The 17,426-nt window shown below is 49.2% G+C and overlaps 1 protein-coding gene across 1 annotated transcript in view; it reads right to left on the bottom strand.

The window, feature by feature from the left end:
- Positions 1-17,426, bottom strand: part of FOXO3 (forkhead box O3) — a 77,177-nt gene that overhangs the window by 12,726 nt on the left and 47,025 nt on the right. The gene's annotated exons all lie outside the window — the stretch shown is intronic.

Raw genomic sequence — 17,426 nt, 5'->3', positions numbered from 1 at the left:
TGTGCCTTCTTTCTCCATGAGAGGCACCAGAATTACACCCATACCACAGCAGCTCGCCAGCTGCCCCCCTGCTATAGTGTCCTCATAGTATCCTACTCATCCGTATGAAGTTGCACAAAGCCGTCTACCCCGTGTTGTAGAGGACACCACAAAAAACAGCTCCTGTGTTAGCCCCAGTGAAACCCCACCAGATTTACACCCCAAAAATTGGGAAAAAAAATCCAGCTCTACTCATCCTGCTGATTTGGGGCTTAAAATAAGGCTCAAGAAAGGACATGCAAGTAGTATTGGCAACTGAGAATGCTTCCAAGGGGCTGGATTTTTTTTCCCCATGTGCAAGTCAAAGATTTTTGGAGTGATGCCATATTCTTTTGACAAAACAGTTGTGCTATTCCTGCATGTTAAAGACGGTCAGGTTTAAAAAGTTGCACTTTTCCCTAAATTTCAGCAAATACCAGCTATAAAGAGAATAAAATTACATTTGTTCTACCAGCACGCTTTAAAAGCACAGTGTCAACAGGACGATAGCACGATCAAACCACCCAGAATAAATGACCTTAATTTACAAAGCACTGAAGAAATTCCAGGTTTAAACGCGCAAAGAACGCATCAATCAGCAAATCATTCACAAGCATCTCAGCACTTGCCTCGTAAGGATAAATGGATGTTTGACATATGTGAACTGGAGACACGCTGGATGTATGAAGAAATACAGCCCAGCTTTTTTTTTTAAACAATCCTTCTCAGCATAAGATGCCTTCTCCCCCCTCTAAGTGTTGTGGTTTTTGTCAGATTGTGAAATGGAAAACATGCCTGAAGTTCTTCTCACATGCAGACAGCAGACGCGTTTGCGATGAAAAGAGAAATCGTATTGACTGCGGTTCAAAATAGCAACTGCTCTGTTTTAAACCATTTGCACAAAACAGCAGACCAGGCTTTGCAGACGCACTCGAGACAAGTTTGGGTCAGCACTTCAACTGTAAACTCATCTACTTCCAAGGAACTATAATGCCATTAAAATATGTTGGAGTGAGGTGCAGCACCATAACTCTTCAGTCTAAGGAGGGAAAAGTTTCTTATTGTTTAGCTGATGAACATTTTTAACTGTATTCTGAGCCTGGTAAAAGTCTGCTTCTAACTTCTAATAACTAGGCACCACTGCTAACTTCCTCATGTTTCTCTCAACTGGCAGCAGACCGCTGGTTTTGTTGATATTTTTATTTTTAATTTCTATTTTAAAACATTATTTCCTGATATTCAAGATTGTACTGCATCAGTGCAGGTAGCTCTTGCATTCATCCCCTGTGACAACTACATGTGAGAATATCTGCATGGGAATCTCTCCGGGTGGCTGGATTAGGATGACCAGAGCTAGAACACCACACCAAACACCATCATGTACACAACCTACAAATGCTGGATACAAGAATAAGCACCACAGTGATACCTACAGATGACAAAATTCTCCAAAAGCAGAAAAGAAACACCCAAGGTGGCATATGTAGACTGCCATACAGCTTCAAATGTGAAAACACTCAGCCCAAGTGCCAGCAGCCAACAGTGTGTGACCTCTGGTATTCTCATGAATTTCTGCTGGTGGTAGGTATAGTATGAAAACATCTGGTCTAAAACCACAAAAAATCCCAAATGGTCAGTTGGTAAAAACGCAAAATTGAAGAACATTTTAGGATGAGGGTTCCTGCATGTGTGGATATATGTGCACATGCGTAATCTCCCTATAATATCTTTTCGCTCAGTGTTGGTATCACACAAATAATAGCAGAATGTAATAATACTTTTGCACTGAAAATTGTTAGTTATGAAAAAATCCAAGCAGTTTGTTTTCCTTTACGTTATACAATACGCCATTTATGCTCCAGCTTCTGTTTTTCTTTACTTTTCTCCTGCAGAAAAACTGTTTTCTTACACATAATTACGGGCCAATTTATTTTTGTGTACCTCATCTCCACCCTCTGTTCAAACACTGCCTTGAAACCCACTTCTTTCATGTAGCCTCCCCCGTTAACCTCTTCAACAACAGTATCTGAGTTTCTTGGTTTCTCCATGTGTTGGATGCCCTGCCAAATCAAATTATGGCTGGACCCTATTATGCTTTCACAAGCGAGTTTTGCTATGGAAATCAGCGAGTGAAGGCTGCTGCGCTGGGCTACCAGGCTGCTACCTGGATGGAAATAACTGTGCTTGCTACCTGTTTCAGGATTGTCAGTGAATGTTCACAGCTGCATAAAGTATAGGAAAACGTTGTGGCACAACCTCTGCTCCCAGGCATGTGCACTAGCAACGTATGATCCTGCGACAAACCACAGAGGAGGTGGGGAAGGAACGAAAACACAGTTTGCGATTTGAACCCGCTGCTGCTCCCATTAATGGGAATTTGTTCTGGCTTATTTGAGGGAAGGAGTAGGCCACTATGATGGAAACAAAACACATTTTTCCATGCCAAAATGCAACGAGAAACTTTAAAAGATCTAGAAAGGAACGCCCATGAATCTGTCCTGGAGACCATATGTCCGCGGGACAGATGCTAGCCAGGCTGCAGACACCTTGGAAAGAGCTCACATACCACTGAAGGCTACAACACAAGGACTGTACAAGAGCAGAGCAGAAAATAAATATGACGAGCTCCTCCCTTTATTAGCGTTACTATTTATACCCGACTTGAAGTAGGCTGCATGCCCTACCAAGAGCCAGAAGACTGAGGTTCCTGCAGATAAGATGAAGAACATATGGCACTGTGCCTGGCCCAGCTGGGTCCCAGTCCCTCTGGAAGTGGTCCTGCAGAAAAGTTTTTGGCCCTGAAGGCGAGGAAGACCCAGCAGAGAGGAGCAGATGAGGCAGGGCTGATGTGGTACAGCGCCTCAGGAAGGCGCACTTTCGTTAAATTAAAATACATATGTCTGTGAGGGGGATTATGTGCCTCTGACAGACAGGTGGGGGCAAGGCTGTGAGGAGATGGGCAGGTGGAGTGACGCTGCTGGGGAGGCCAGAAGCTGAGCACGGAAGGTGGAGAGAGGGAAGGAGAGGACCAGGACATCTGGAGAAGGGGACGGCAGCGGTGTGGGGTGGAGCAGACCCACGCAGAGCTGAAGGGGAAGGCATCAGAAGAAGGCGCTGTGAGGCCAAGCGATGGCACCACAGGGAAAATGGCGGAGGAAGGGTAGGCGCTCAGCCCTGACAGAGCTGGGGACGGCGGGGTCCTGCCTCGATGTGCTGAGTCTGTGGGATATGAGGCTTCCCAAAGGCAGCCCCTGGGATGAGGAAAGCTCGGTGGTGGCATCAGAAGTGGTCCCAATCTTCCCTGCCCCATTTGCTAGGCACTTCTCTTCACCATACACCTCACGCCCCTTGGGTTTTCATCTAAACCTGCCTGGTTTTGTGAAACAGCAGGCCAAGGGCTGGCAAGATAGCACACCAGCACTCACTAGCAATATAATCGGAGCTGAGCACCCCATAGGAGCCCGAGCAGCAACACATGGGGTGACACTACTACTCCAAAACCTGGGGCCACACAGGGAGTCACTGCTGACCAGGGGCAGTGCTGATCTGCTACTCCCGTTTTTATTAATGCTCCTTGAGGGAATCAGCCACGTTTTTGCTCAGGAAAATAAATGAAATCAGCTACCATGTCCTAATTACACATCCCTCTTGGTATTTTGGTACGAGTGCGGACGGATAAGCTCCCAGGGAGGACACTCAAACATTTCCATCGTGCCGTATACCTGATTTGGTGCAAACATATACACGAGCCTCCCGGAAAAGCTTAGGCCATGCGTTATTTCAACACACAGCCCTGGCCGAGCCAAAGCAGCAAATGCTCGAGCCTTTAAGACAGACAAAATCCCCCCCCCCCAGCTCCTCCAGCCCGTGTCTGCTTCAGCCTCTTCCAAACTGTGTTTACCTTGTGGAGCCCGTCCATTAACTCAGACACCAGCTGCAAGTGCTTCCACTGCAACACAGAGTCTTTTTTGTCTGGGAGCAACATGTGGTATCAATTTATCATTCTCAACCACGCAACAAGGAATCCACTCACTTTAAAAATAAAGAGAGTTGTGTAACTTAACTCTTAAAGGCCCAAAAAAAAAGAAAAAAAAAGGAGGCTGAAGATTAGCAAGATGAGGTGCAGCTGGTGGCTGCCGGGTCCAAGTTACACACTGCTCTGTTTTCATTTCAGTGTTTTGCAAGGAGAAGTTAATTCATTATTTCAGATACGGGCTCCTAAGCCGTAAAGTTGCTACTACAAATCAAAAGCAGCGGTTTATTTTAACAATTGGGATACTGGGAAACGATGAGAGGAAAACAAACACGATCTGCAGGCCCGTAACTGCTGCTAACGCTCACTTGGGAGAACTATACTTCATTTTACACTTTATTAACATATTTAATGCTCTAACTTCACCAGATGAGGTTGTATGGTAGCCACTCAGTAGGGAAAGGCTGCAGTGCTGCTCTTCTCAAGGAGCTTAAGCATCCCCAGCCCAAATGGGTCTCAGAGCTCATCTTTCCCGTAAGTTTTTGCAAATCAGGAAAAAAAATAATGTAATAAAGTGGTGAAGGTACTGGAGATAGAGAAAAAGCAAGAATTAAAACACAAGTCCTCCAACAATATTTGCCCAGCCATGTCTTACATCTTTTTAATTGCCTGTACTTTTTCCATACAAAACCAAAAATCACGTATTTTTGGTTTGTTGTAGTCTCCCTAAATTATGAAAGTTTCAGGGGAAAAAAACAGCATTAAGCAAATTGCATAAAAAAAGAGAGATCTTTTTTGAGAACCAACCACAGACGAGCAGGGCACATACCTCCAGCGGTCCCAAACCAAGGACTCTGCACTATGCCAAATTATGACGGAAGAACTTGGTTAGAGGAGGGCAAACAAACCCCGAGATGCACGCCTCATGCCCCGGGGCTGCTCCCTTACACAAGGACAGGATATGTGCCCCCAGAGGAGGTGGGTGCCCTCCCTTCCTAAGGGAAAGGCATCTCGAAATGCGGAGCTGAGGGGACTTAGTCACAGCGCAATTAAAAGCTTTTCCACCAAAAAAAAAAAAAAAAAGAAGTCTAATTAAAACAACTGCTGCCTCACTCTTTGCAAACACTGATATTGCAAATCACTACGCTGACGTAAATAAAGCTCAGCTGAAAATATACGCTGCCTGGAAATCGTCTCAGCGCATCACACTTCCAGTTAGCAGAAAAATCTCCAGTTATTTTACAGTCAGACGTCTACTGACCACAGGAGGACTCTAATAAATAACATTTGTTTTGCTGTGAGCAGAGCACGCTGCTTGCAGTTTATTTTTTTTCCACTGCGTGTTGGGAGAAGGGAAACAGGGCGAGGGAAATGCTGGTAGTTTAACTAGTGCAGCTGCGGAGAAGGAACACAGTCTGAGGATAAAAAGTGTAACAGCTCCATAAAGAGCAATGGCAATGGCCATGCAATGTGTATACGTATATTTTTACATGTTTAGAAGCTGCCTGAGCAAGCTTTTGCCCAGCTATTTTCACTCCTGAAGGGCTGGGGAGAACATCCCCTTCCTGCAACCCAGCCCATGGCCGTGTCCCCCCTTCGCCTGGGCACTCAGCAACTGCTCCCCGTGCCAGCAGACACCTACGCTGTAAAAATATAAGCTGCTAAAAATGTAAGTGCTTGCCTCTGTATAAGGAGCTGATGCTTTTCCGTATTAAAATGGGATTAAGGCTCCAGAACCACACGGCAGCATCGGGAGTTGCTAAAGGCACCTTGTCAAGAGCCTCCTTTTTCATCCCTTTCCACCTGCTTTGTACCGTGTCTGCACAAAATTAAAGAACGCAATTAATTTCAATCAAAGGGTTGAACTTAATTAAGAGCAGGAATTTACTTTCAGACATTGATCTTGCAAGGTGCTGAATTCGTGAAAATCCCAAGGCACATCAGTGCGGGCCTGACTGCCACACAAACACAACTGGTAAAACCAAAAAACGTCACCACTTACTGTTTTTTAAGGGACCTTAAAAGCAAGGGGTTGCATAAAAAAAGCCATGATGGACACACAGATAACTTTTTTTTTTTTTCTCTATTTTTTTTTAAGGATAACCCTGGCATTTCAATTGTTTCCATGGTATTGACTCTGGAAACAGCATCACCCTGTATTTGTAGAGCACCTCTGGCAGGGCACCGATGCACTTCTTCTCCTCTGTTCCACCAGGAGCCCTAGGAGATGTGCAAGCACACGCAACCTCATCAACCCGAATATCATCCACTTGGTATCTTTCATAAAAATAGCTCCTATTTTCATCGTGCACCCGATCCAGCAGCTGCTGAAGCTAACAGGAGAGTCCTCCCAAACCTCAGTGGTCACTGAGTGAGACCTCAATGAAAACGATGCAATTTCACTGCGAGGCAGGCTTCCACCCTGAAGCCTATGGGTTTGTTTCTCTTAACTAGAAGAAGAACTTTCCCCTCTGCTTTTTGTTTCCTAGATGCAAAGGTCCCAGCAAAACCCCCAAGCAGGGTTGTGGAAACCAGGGTGCCGAGGCTGTGTCTCTGCTCACTCTCAGCATATGGCCGCTACTACACATCGACTATTTGGAAACGTGTATGGGTGTTCTTTCGTGCCTTTATAAATAAATGGGAGTGATGCTACCGCTTATAATAATTCACTAAAAATAGCAGCTTCCCAGGGAAGATCACACAAAAGCCCGTCGATGCTGAATCACCTATTATAAATCTGTATTTATGCACAATTCAGTGGTGCCCAGGGGCAATGGGCACAAAGAGAAACACAGAGGCTCCCTCTGAGCACTTTGCTGTGTGGGTGACGGAGTGAAGGAGCACAGGTTGCTCAGAGAGGCTTCCTGGACATCTTCAAAAGCCCCCTGGACACATCCTGGGCAAGCAGCTCTGGGTGCCCCTGCTTGAGCAGGGGTTGGAGCAAGTGGCCTCCAGAGGTCCTTGCCCACCTCAGCCCTTCTGTGATTTGTTTTAGAGGTTTCTGCAGCTATGTGTTGATTTTTTTGAACACTTGCTAAGCCTGGGAAATGCAACTAAAGTCGGGGTGAGTTGCCTTAGCAAAGCACAGCGCTGTCTCGCAGGCGGCTCTGCCGAGTGCCAGCTCTGAAGTGACACAGCTCTGAAATGATAGATCGCTAAGTACACGGCCTGCATTAATTGGAAGTGTTGAGCTGCACCTATTAAATTGCAAATCTGGTGACAGTTCTGCCTAACATGTGACTGATTAGAGGAACAGATCTGATACGCTGTCGGCCGACCGAGTTTGACCAGGCCTGAGTAAGCTGGAGCAGGCACATGAGACCTTCTCGCACGAGAAAGCCTTCAAGCAACCTCCAGAACAGCCCTGGGCACCTCTATTATGTGACTAATCTGAAACAGGACCCCTCTCCCGCGCTATTTTAAGCACGTAATTAGTTTATTATCGAACCAGTAGACATTATCTGATTAAAAACAAGTAAGTGCATTTTAAAATACGATGCACTTCAGCTGGAACTGGCACAGGGAAGGGACGCGGGCTCCTGCTCCGCACCCCTGGGCATGGGGGACGCAAGGGATGTGCCTGAAGGTACCTGGTCTGGCTCTGGCTTTTGGGGCAGCGGCCCTTGGGGACGTCAGGCTGGGTGACAAAGCAGAGCTGCACCTCCCAAAATCCAGAGTCAGCAGCAGTGTGAAAGGATGGGCTGCAAATTAGGGTGAGGGAACAGAGCAGCCTGAAGAACGGGGGTCTTCTCTTTCACCAGGCAGTCGTGGTGCTACCAACATACATACGAGCTGTGCGCTCTTCAGAACATAATGGTAGCCATGAAATATTAATACTTTGGGAAGGTACAAAGTCATCAGTTTTCCTTTTGATGGGTTCTGATGTGGGTTCTTGTTTCATCCCGGGTATAGGCTAGAGAATACAAGTCCCCCTAAGCCTTTTCCTTCTCTGTTTCTTATGGTTTCCTAGCTTCTCCCTCAGTGTTGGGGAACATACTTTGAACACTTAGGAATATACTTGAAAAATCACACAGACTTTGCTTTCTGCAAATACAAAGCTCATGCTACGCCAGATGAAATGGACAGACAAAAATACCCATCTTCTCACCAGTTTTACACCACAGGTTCACGTCAGCAGCCCTTCAGGGACACCCAGCCCCCAAAACAGCCCTGCCGAAAATTCAGCAGAGGCACAGGGCTCAGCCTGCCATGCTGCGGTGCCCTGCCTGCGTTCTCCCACAATTCGATTTTTCTTTTATTTCCTATAGAAAAAAAGCTTTCTGGAGCCTTAAAAGTTGATTTGCCTCCCCCAGCCTGGGTGACTGCGAGATGGCTCTGTGCCTGCTTTGGGAAGGTCCCTCCCTGCGCCTCGCAGGGCACGGCAGCATCCCGGGAGCTCGTCCTCGCTCACACCAAGCTCTCCTTCCACCCTTTCAGGTTCATCTCAGCCTGACCTAACTCTGTTTGAACCGGACCTCAGCTCACTCGGATGACTTGCACGTTACTGGTTTTACTGGATTTTTTTTTTTTTAATTTATTTTCTGTTCATTGCAGGGGCAAAGTACACCTCAGGAGCTGACAAAAGGGAAGATGACACCTATTATGCTGCCAATGAATCAGTCCTTTGCTACAGCAAGCAGGACATTCCTGTTTCACACGTAACTGGCAGCAGCACCATCCCAGAAACCTCAGAATTGAGGTATATGTGCAGGTATGAAAATCTCTGTCATTTTTTAAGCTCTTTACCTAATCCGGGAAGCTACCGTCGCTGCCAACGCTATGATCCCAGTCGCAGGTGCTAAATGTCAAGCACACAGCCAGGCCAGGTCCGAGCGCTCCGGCACCTCCCCGTGCTTTCTTAGCACCCCGCCCCGACAGCAGGGCCCGAATAGCAGAAGGATGAGTGGAGCCCTTTCATGTTCCCAGCTTGAACCTGCACCTGTGAGTCACACATCCTGAAGCCAACGCTCGGCCACGATGGGGACTTTGAGTTCGTATCGCTCCGGACTGGGCTATTTTTCAGAGGCGACTGTGGAGACATGAGGGCAATGGGTTTCAAGACCTGTTTGGGATGGGATACAGCGAGTGGCGTTAGTGACTTATGTTAGTGGAGCTCCATCGCTTGAAAAGAAGTCCTTTTTTCACACCTACGTGGCCAAGACATGGGTGGATTTTAAAAGGACAATGCTACGAATGACGGTGCCGTTGTTCATCGCTATTTGCTCTATGACTCTGTTCGCATTATTCACAGCTCAAGAATGCCAGGCCTCCTAAGCACGCCAGGTATCATTTTCATAATAAAGGCACCTAAGGAACAAGGCCCTTGGAGTTGCAGCTGAGCAGATGAGGGCAGAAAAGAAAGGAGCAGTGAGTGGCAAATGCTTATGGGGACAGGCACACATCTTTGTTTCCAATTTCTTCCATAGGCAAGTTTCAAAGCTTGCAAAAGTTAATGAAAACCTTCTAGCAGTTTTCTATCTTTGAGGTGAAAATAGACCATATTAATTGTTTTCCAGCAGAAGTGGGTTCCCGGTGCTGTCCAACCGCAGTTATAACCCCAGCGGTCCTTCGGAAGCGGAGTGACAGCTGAGTCACTGATGTTAAAACCGGGATGAGAAAAGGAAAACGAAGGAGAAACTAGGCTGCTTCCCCTGAGGAGCTAAATACAGTGTTTAATGGCATCCTTTTCTAAGGTTAACAAATCAAATGCTTCAGCCACCAAGCGTTGCCATCACCACAGGTACTACGGGATGACCCCGCACAACCCATCTCCGTCAAGGCTTTTTTTCCTCCCGCGACACGGGGAGAGACGGGGAGGCAGCACAGCCTCTGGGTGTGCTCCTCTGGTGGCAGACGTGAGGTTTCAGCCGGACAAGCGTCCCCGCTGACATCGGGGAAGGAAGTGGGAGGGAGCAGCTGAGGGACCGGCGTTTCCCTGCATCTGCAGCAGCTGCCAGCTCCGCCAGCTGCTGCATCCTGGTGGGACAGAGGCACGGTGCAGGGGAGCCCACGGGGTACACGGCACACAGGGAACAGTCCTACACCATCAGGGAGCCCCTGGGAAGGCCACGGGTGCTTGTGCCCACCTTCCCAAACCTGCCTGACCTTCTGCAGGAGAAAAGATTTGCAGGATGAGGGCCTGAAGACAGGGCAACGTCCTCCCTCTGCCTTCCCCTGCGTCCAGTACTCGCTGTTCTCTTCGCTGCCCTGACACGGTCCTTAAGGCTTCAGAGCTGAACCAAGGGAAGCAGAACTGCAAGCTCTGTGATTCAAGGGTATTGAAAAGAGGGAGAGAAAGGGCAACTGTTAGTCACAGTCTTCCAGGAGGAGGAATCGGTCTGTGCGCCAGGAGGCAAGAGTCCACGGTTTGAATTTCAAAGGCTTTCAGGAAAGGCTACCTCAAGATATTTTCCCAAGCTGCTTTGAATGAGCCGCAGTTTGGTACTCAGCCCTTTTTTTTTTTTTTTTTCCTCCACTCCTTTTCACATCCAGATTTATTTTTTTATTTGGCGAAAGGCAAAACTTACTTACTCCACTATTTACGTGCACGTACATGTCACTTCGCTCTGGCTCGCCGCTGTATTTTGGGATGATAGACATGCTTGGAAAGCAGTCCCTGGGAATAACAGTGCCTCGAACCGGTGGCATGGCTTGGGGCAGCAGGGCACGCTTTCTTCTGCCTTGCCCCCTCTCCTTCCCCGCTCTGCCCTGGGATTAGGACAGCGCTAGAACCTGACACCCTACTGTTTGCAACCACAAGCCCTGACAGAAAAAGGAGGCATTGTACAGCGACAGGATCGTATCTCCAATCCACCGCCGCCAAAGACGAAGCCGGGGCTCACACGTTCTGCTTACAAGTGTAGCAAAACGAAGACAAAGGCCGCGAGTAATCCGCTTTGCACGCACACAGACCGGGGGACGGCTGCCAAGGCGCTCTGGCACGACCCGGTGCGCTGAGCACGCCGCTCTCGTCCCGCTCCCGGCACCACGAGACCCCGGTGGGTGGGGGTCAGCTCGGGACGAAGCAGGGAGAGAGGCAGCCCAGCTCCTGCTGCTCTGTCCTTGCTGGGGCAGGAGCCAGCTGGCAGGGCCGGAGCAGCACGCAGTGGCATGAAATGGGGACAGGACGGCTCCTAGATCCCTGGGACAGAGCGAGAGAGGTCGGCCTGACACCAGAGGAGCTCAGGTGGTAACACAAAGCCAAAGTCTTGTATTAATGGCTGTCACATGCTCATCAGGAGGGGGATCTACCCTTGCCTGAGCACGGGGTGAAATAAAAAGCACACAGCAGATGTGGCACACCCCCACCACTGCTTTGAGGAAAAGCAAACAGAGAAATTCAGCATCCTGCAGGACACGATGTGAACACTTTCACTGCTGTCCCGGCATGTAAAACTGCAAGGAGAAGCCTGGGACACACGTCAGCAGGTAACGGAGGCCCAGGGAGTGCTGAAATGAGAGCTTTCAGGCCCTGAGGAGAGGCTGGGGTATCACCTTCCCCGCGGTACGTAGCAACAGTTGCTGGTACTGACAGCCGGCAGGATGTGGCGCAGGACTTCGGTGTGACTTCACCTGATCAGCACCTCGCTTTCCTCATGTTCGACTGGATTCCAAGAAGGAATTGGTTTTAGAAATGTTGGAGATAGAAGCCTCGAAAAACTTACCTATTACAGACTGGGGTAGAGGAGGCCAGGGAGGTAGGGGAGGCCTTCTAGCAAAGGCTTAGCACGGCCCAAATATTTGGGAGCTAAAACTACAGCCGAACATGTGCAGGTTAGCACTGAAGGTAACTAATCATGTGAAAAACGCACTGGAAGCAGCTGGCCGCCGGGATTCCCAGTTCTTCACTCCGTTTGTGCAACCCCAGGTATGGGTCTTTACAGCAAACTGCTGCTTTTTGCAGCCCTTAACTTTGAATATTTGATATCCTCTATGAATTTTAATGGCCCGTTGTGCTGTCTTGTGTGTTGTTTTTTGTTTTTTTTTTAGCTTGTCATTTAATACGCTCGTACAGTGACAGACTAATGAAGCACTGAGTGATGCGAGGAGCCGGGCGGTGTGTCACAACAACGCGCTTCATGAAATAACAGGGCAAAGCCTTCTCTGCCTCCACAGCAAGGACAGGCTCCGCTCCTCTTGCCCCGAATGACAGCGAGAACAACGTTTTGAGCACGAAGGAAAGGCGGGGGAAAGCGAGATGGAAGCAGAAGTGCACTACTGGGTTTCCCTTTCCACAGCAGCCCTCACTACCGACACGAGGAGTGCCGCCCGCGAGGGGCCCTGGGTTATCACCTTGCCCCGAGTGCTGATGTCGGCCATCGACTTGCCTGCTAACTCGATTTCTACACCTCGTGGCCGATAAGAGCTGACTGGTGCTTCCCCTGGGCAGATGGGATGTGCAGAGCCTCGCTCGCAGCCCATTTCTTCCTGCCTGGGCCACCGCCACCCCCGGCTCTGAGGCGGGGCGCGCTATCAGCAGGACCATATGCGCCCGCGGAGATAGCACCAGCCAGAGGATGCTGCCGTCCAGCCAAGCAAACAACTTGACGGCGAGAAGCGACGTGTGGCAGGAAAGAGATGGAAAGGGCAGAGCTTACGCCTCCGAAATTTGGAGGCTGCTGCCTCACGTCACGCCTGCGGCAGGTTTGACCTCAGGTTTCTCCGTCATGCCGTGCCCCGGTCCTGCTGTGGAGAAGTCAGGGTCGTGAGGGGAGAACTGTGCCTGACACAGAGGAGGAGATGGATTTCTCTGATTTTGGAAACCCTCAGAGAAGACACGATGGATTGCAACGGAGACTGCTCAGCACGCCCAGCCCCCCCTGGAGCTACAGGCCTTAATCTGAGGGCTGAACTTCTACCCGTGGCCATATTCACCTCCTGCCAAGGATGCTGCTCTGTGGGAGGAAGGCAGCGTTACCTGCCGAGCCCCTGAGCACCCTCCTGCCCAGCAGGGATTTGTGGCTTGCCCCGGGGTGTGCCGGAGCAGCTCACACCAACACAGTGAACAGCGATGCTCAGGCTCCCTGCCACAGCTGCATCCCTCCAAAAGTGCCTGCGGGGCTCGGGGACCCCACAGGGCAGCACTCAGGGTCCCCGGGGCCTGTTGGCTGCCGGCAGCACCACAAAACAGCTTCCACAAGGTTTACCACCAACAGAAAGGAGGTGGCATAATGTTTCCCAAACCCGATGCAATAAGGGACGTATGTCTTTCCTCGCCGGGTCCCGCACCACCACATGTTTCGGGAGCTGCCGAGAAGCTGGGATTCCTGCAGACTGGCGGGCAGGTGTCTGCTCCCAGCGAGCAGCTCCCAAACAACTGCCTCCTTTCTGCCTGGAGAGATTTTTTTAACCGTTTATAGTGCCTTTGATCTGTTCCTTCTCAGCACTGGCAAAACAAACTGGAGCTGAGGAGGTAGGATCTTCCCAGTTAATAGCTCAGGCATTGTATCTTAATCCCCCCTGAGGCATCTTCCCAGAGTCATTTTACCAGCAGCCACCGTCTTGCCTGCCTGGTTGTTTTTGTTTTTTTTTTTTTTTTTTTAACTATTTTGCTATTAAAGCAGCCCCACAGAGCCCTACAGTAAACAGCCCAGCACACCCTCTCCATCCCCTACAGGAGAGGAGCGCCATGCTGGCAGAGAGGGCAAAGAAGAGAGGGATGGAGAGCAGGACGAGCCATGTTGCCCCATTTCGGGCATCCCAGATGCCAAAGCTGGCAGTCGAGGCTCCCCGTGGCCCCAGCTTGTCCCAGACATGAGGCTTGTTTCAGAGCACCAAAGGTTTCTCTTCCAATGAAGCAGATGAAGTGCTGGATACCTGCAATTTTAGCCTTAGATAGTAAACTGTTTAATCCTTCTTTTTTGTTTCTCTTACTTCAGAAAAAAATCACTAGCTCCTCACTGTGGCGCTTCTACAGTAATTAAACTGGCATCAAATGACAAGATAACAAACCGATAAACCTCAATCAAAGGCATGTCTCTACCCTAGTTTAGAGCAGAAAGTTTCCCATTTGTCTCCGTCTGAGAAAATCTGGCATAAACAAATGGACTTCTTTTCTCCCCTATTTTTTAGGGAGAAAAACACCACCATGTGATGCAGCCCGAAGGCCACAACTTTCTAGAAAGAAAGGCAAGCAAACAGTTGTTCCTGAAGAGTCTGCCCGACTACAGAACCGGGGCCACACCAAGCCACGGGCAGCCAACTGCGTGCCTTAAATTTACAGCTGCTTTTCAGTCCTCAAAGAGGCAAAAGGGTGTCTGGGACCCGACAAAAGGAAGTACAGCTGCTGCAGCTGGAGACGGGGAGCGGGGAAGTGGTAAAGAAACACAGAGACATTGCTGCAAGTTTTTATGCTGACTGTACTTCTGCCCGACAGCTCCTCAAAAAGGCGAGGTTATCTGACCATCAAGAATGGCTGCGCTATGGGTCAGGCAAACAAAATGCCCCCATCTCTCTTCTGAGGAGGTGGGGATGCGACTGGGTGGCAGGGCAGGCAGGAAGCAAGGTATCAACTGGAAAACTAACAGGAATGAAAACCCAAGATTTTACTACAAAAACATGAAAACCTGGAGAGGATGGAAAAAAAAAAAAAAAAAAGCACAACTTTCTGTGAAAATGTTTTAATAGGTTACCTTTATGTGGATGACTCTCCACTCTCGCCTAGACTGACTCACTCTGTGAGCTGCCTCACGGTCCGTCTGGCTGCCAACCCCTGGTTAAACTTGAACATCTTGTGACTAAAATGAATGCATCAAAGGCTGAAGTGCCGCAAGGTAACAAGGTTTTCTTTGTCCAGCATCTCCAGATGCAGCAGCACTCCCCTCACCCTAGCTCCTGCATATCCTCTGGGTCTATATTCAGTGCATTTCTAACTTTCAGAGCCTGGAAAAAAAACAGTAGACTCAGTCTTCACCTCACCCTGATTTTACGGAGCAGACAGAAGCCCCTTCATTTACAAAGCATCGTTGCACCAGCAGCACCATTTGTGCTGCCCCCTCAGTGGTCTCCAGCCCTCCTTGCTCCCCAAATTGCCACCCTGGGTAAGGATGCTCAGCCACAGCCTGCATCCCATGTGCCCTCCTCCTCAGCTTGGGTAGCTCCCACCTTCGAGTGCACCTCTCACCGGGAAGAGGCTTGCAGAGCAAATACAAGAGAGAGTGTGGGGGAAAAACGCACAGCTTCTGTTTGCAATTTTTTGTTGCTTTGGGTAGAAAATTTTGCTGTCAGCTATGTAAACAATTCTCAGATCCTGGAAAACACAATTGCTGCAGATGAATGTGAGCGGAAAACCACTCTTACAGCATCTCTTACAGAAAGCAGACCTGCACCACTGGATTCTGTACGTCTGTCCACTGCCTGTCTTGCAGTCTATTTACAACTGTAGTGGAAGGATTATTTTTTTAAATAAAGGTATTACTTTCCTAGCTCTCCCCCCCAAAACAGGAACACCTTGCTATCTATAAAGCGACAATCTAGCTTCAATCATTTTTCCTGCCCTCACTAAAAACCATTTTAAAAGCAGTAGCCAGGAACAAAACACATGTCCCAGTTAATGTAACGTGTATTACTCAGTGATGATAAACACTATACACCCACCTAGATGTTTCACTTGATGTGGTTGGAAACTGCTATGTAAGGTGGAAAAAGTAAGGTAAGCTGCTTTTATTTTTGGCATTTGTTGAAGAGTTAAGGCTCTCCGCAGCAGTACGTTTACTCTGGCTGCTCGTGCTGCTCGCAGCTGCTGTGAAGAGGCTCTGTGGGGTAACTCTTGGAGGGAGAAAGAGGCATTGCCCCCCGGTTTTCCTACCTGCTGCCATGCTGCCCAAGCAGGGGGAGCTCCTCTTCCTCGCCCACCGCAGCGCAGCTCAGCAAGGCAAAGCTCTGTCTAGCCAACAAAGCTCTTTACCACCAATATCCTCATTAAACACAGCCTTATCGGAGCCCGGTTTCTACAGCTGTAAGCAGTCAAGAATGAACTTGGTCAATATTTGAAATTTCAAGCCGGGATTAGAGGCCAGAGCCAAGGGGACACAAGCAGGCAGGCGGGCAAGGAGACGGGAGCCCAGCCGTGCTGGCCGAGGCCTACACGTGGAGGCCATGATGGTGTGGGCGCTGTGAGGAGCCACTGCCACGTCCCCAGTGGATGCACCTGTGGGTCAGACCATGGGACCACACAGGGCAAGCCCCAAAATCCCACATTAATGGCATTAGTTGGGCACAGAGACAGCAGGGACAGCCTGTGGGACGGGGACAGACAGCTCCCCACCAGCACAGCCCCGTGAACTCCTCCATCACGCCCCGTGGGCAGCCTCCAGCCCTGATCCCCACCCACAGGATCAGGCTATGTCTCCTGTCCTATCCACAAAACGAAGCCGTCCGGCCCCAGCACAGCCCTCGGGGCTGGGCTGACGGGGCCAACGCCGCCCGCCTTCCCTCCAGGGTGAACCTCCACCAGCGAGGACGAGGTGTGAGCTTCACCCCGCCGCCCGGTGAGTCAAGGTCCTAATGGAGACCTTGCTCCTGCTGCATGTGGAGAGCTGGCAGTGCTATTGATGGAGCCTCCACCGAGCACGTCCTTAATATTGCGCTAATAAGGCAGCGGTGAGGCTACTGCACCCTGTCATTAGCGATCCCGGTGAAGGGCCCTCGTGCTGCGCTCTCCTCCCAAAAAACTCTGCACCAAAATCAGCGTTACTGCGCTGCTTTTGTCAGAACTACCAAAAAATGCTGTGGTGAAAACAAACAGCGTGTTACGGGAAACACTTGCAACCTGTTTTATTTTTTATCCCTGATAATTTATTGTCTCGGCCCTACATGCTGCTCCCCACAGCCAGCGCAACAGAGGATGCTGGCAGTGACTGGCGTTGCAAAATAATAATTCACATGTCACAACATTAATATCCTCGCGCTCGTGATTGTAATGAGGGATATTACATGCCTGTAGTACGCTTTGCAGCGTTCCCTTGCCCTGCCAAATGAATGGCAGCACCTTTCCTAGGACTCACAGTACTGCTGCCAAGCCCCTTTCCACTGAAGACATAGAAGTGGTGAAAAGCAGTCCTGTATAAATAAGCAGAATGACACGAAAATCACAGGTTATACCCACTAGCCTTTTGTGTGTTTCTTTCTTAGAGAGCCCAATAAAGGACGGGAGGAAAGGTTCGAAAGAAGCTGTACAAATAAAAGAGAAGGGAGCCAATTTTGATGCTGCCTTCATTTGTACTATGTGCAAGCCTCTTAGCTGAATTATAGCCTTGGCTCAAAAACCAGAACATGTATTATTTGTTGTGCATTAATCTATGTATCAAAATCATCCACACTAATGACTGCTCAAGATCTCACTGCGAGTTCCTCTGTATTTCTTACTGCCTGGAGTTTCTATGCATCATCCAGTAAAGTAGAAGTACTTAAATTTCAGTACGTGCCTAAACTACAA

The sequence above is a fragment of the Aythya fuligula genome, chromosome 3, assembly GCF_009819795.1.
Source record: "Aythya fuligula isolate bAytFul2 chromosome 3, bAytFul2.pri, whole genome shotgun sequence".
NCBI lineage: Eukaryota > Metazoa > Chordata > Aves > Anseriformes > Anatidae > Aythya > Aythya fuligula.
This window is presented reverse-complemented; position numbering and strand designations above follow the sequence as displayed.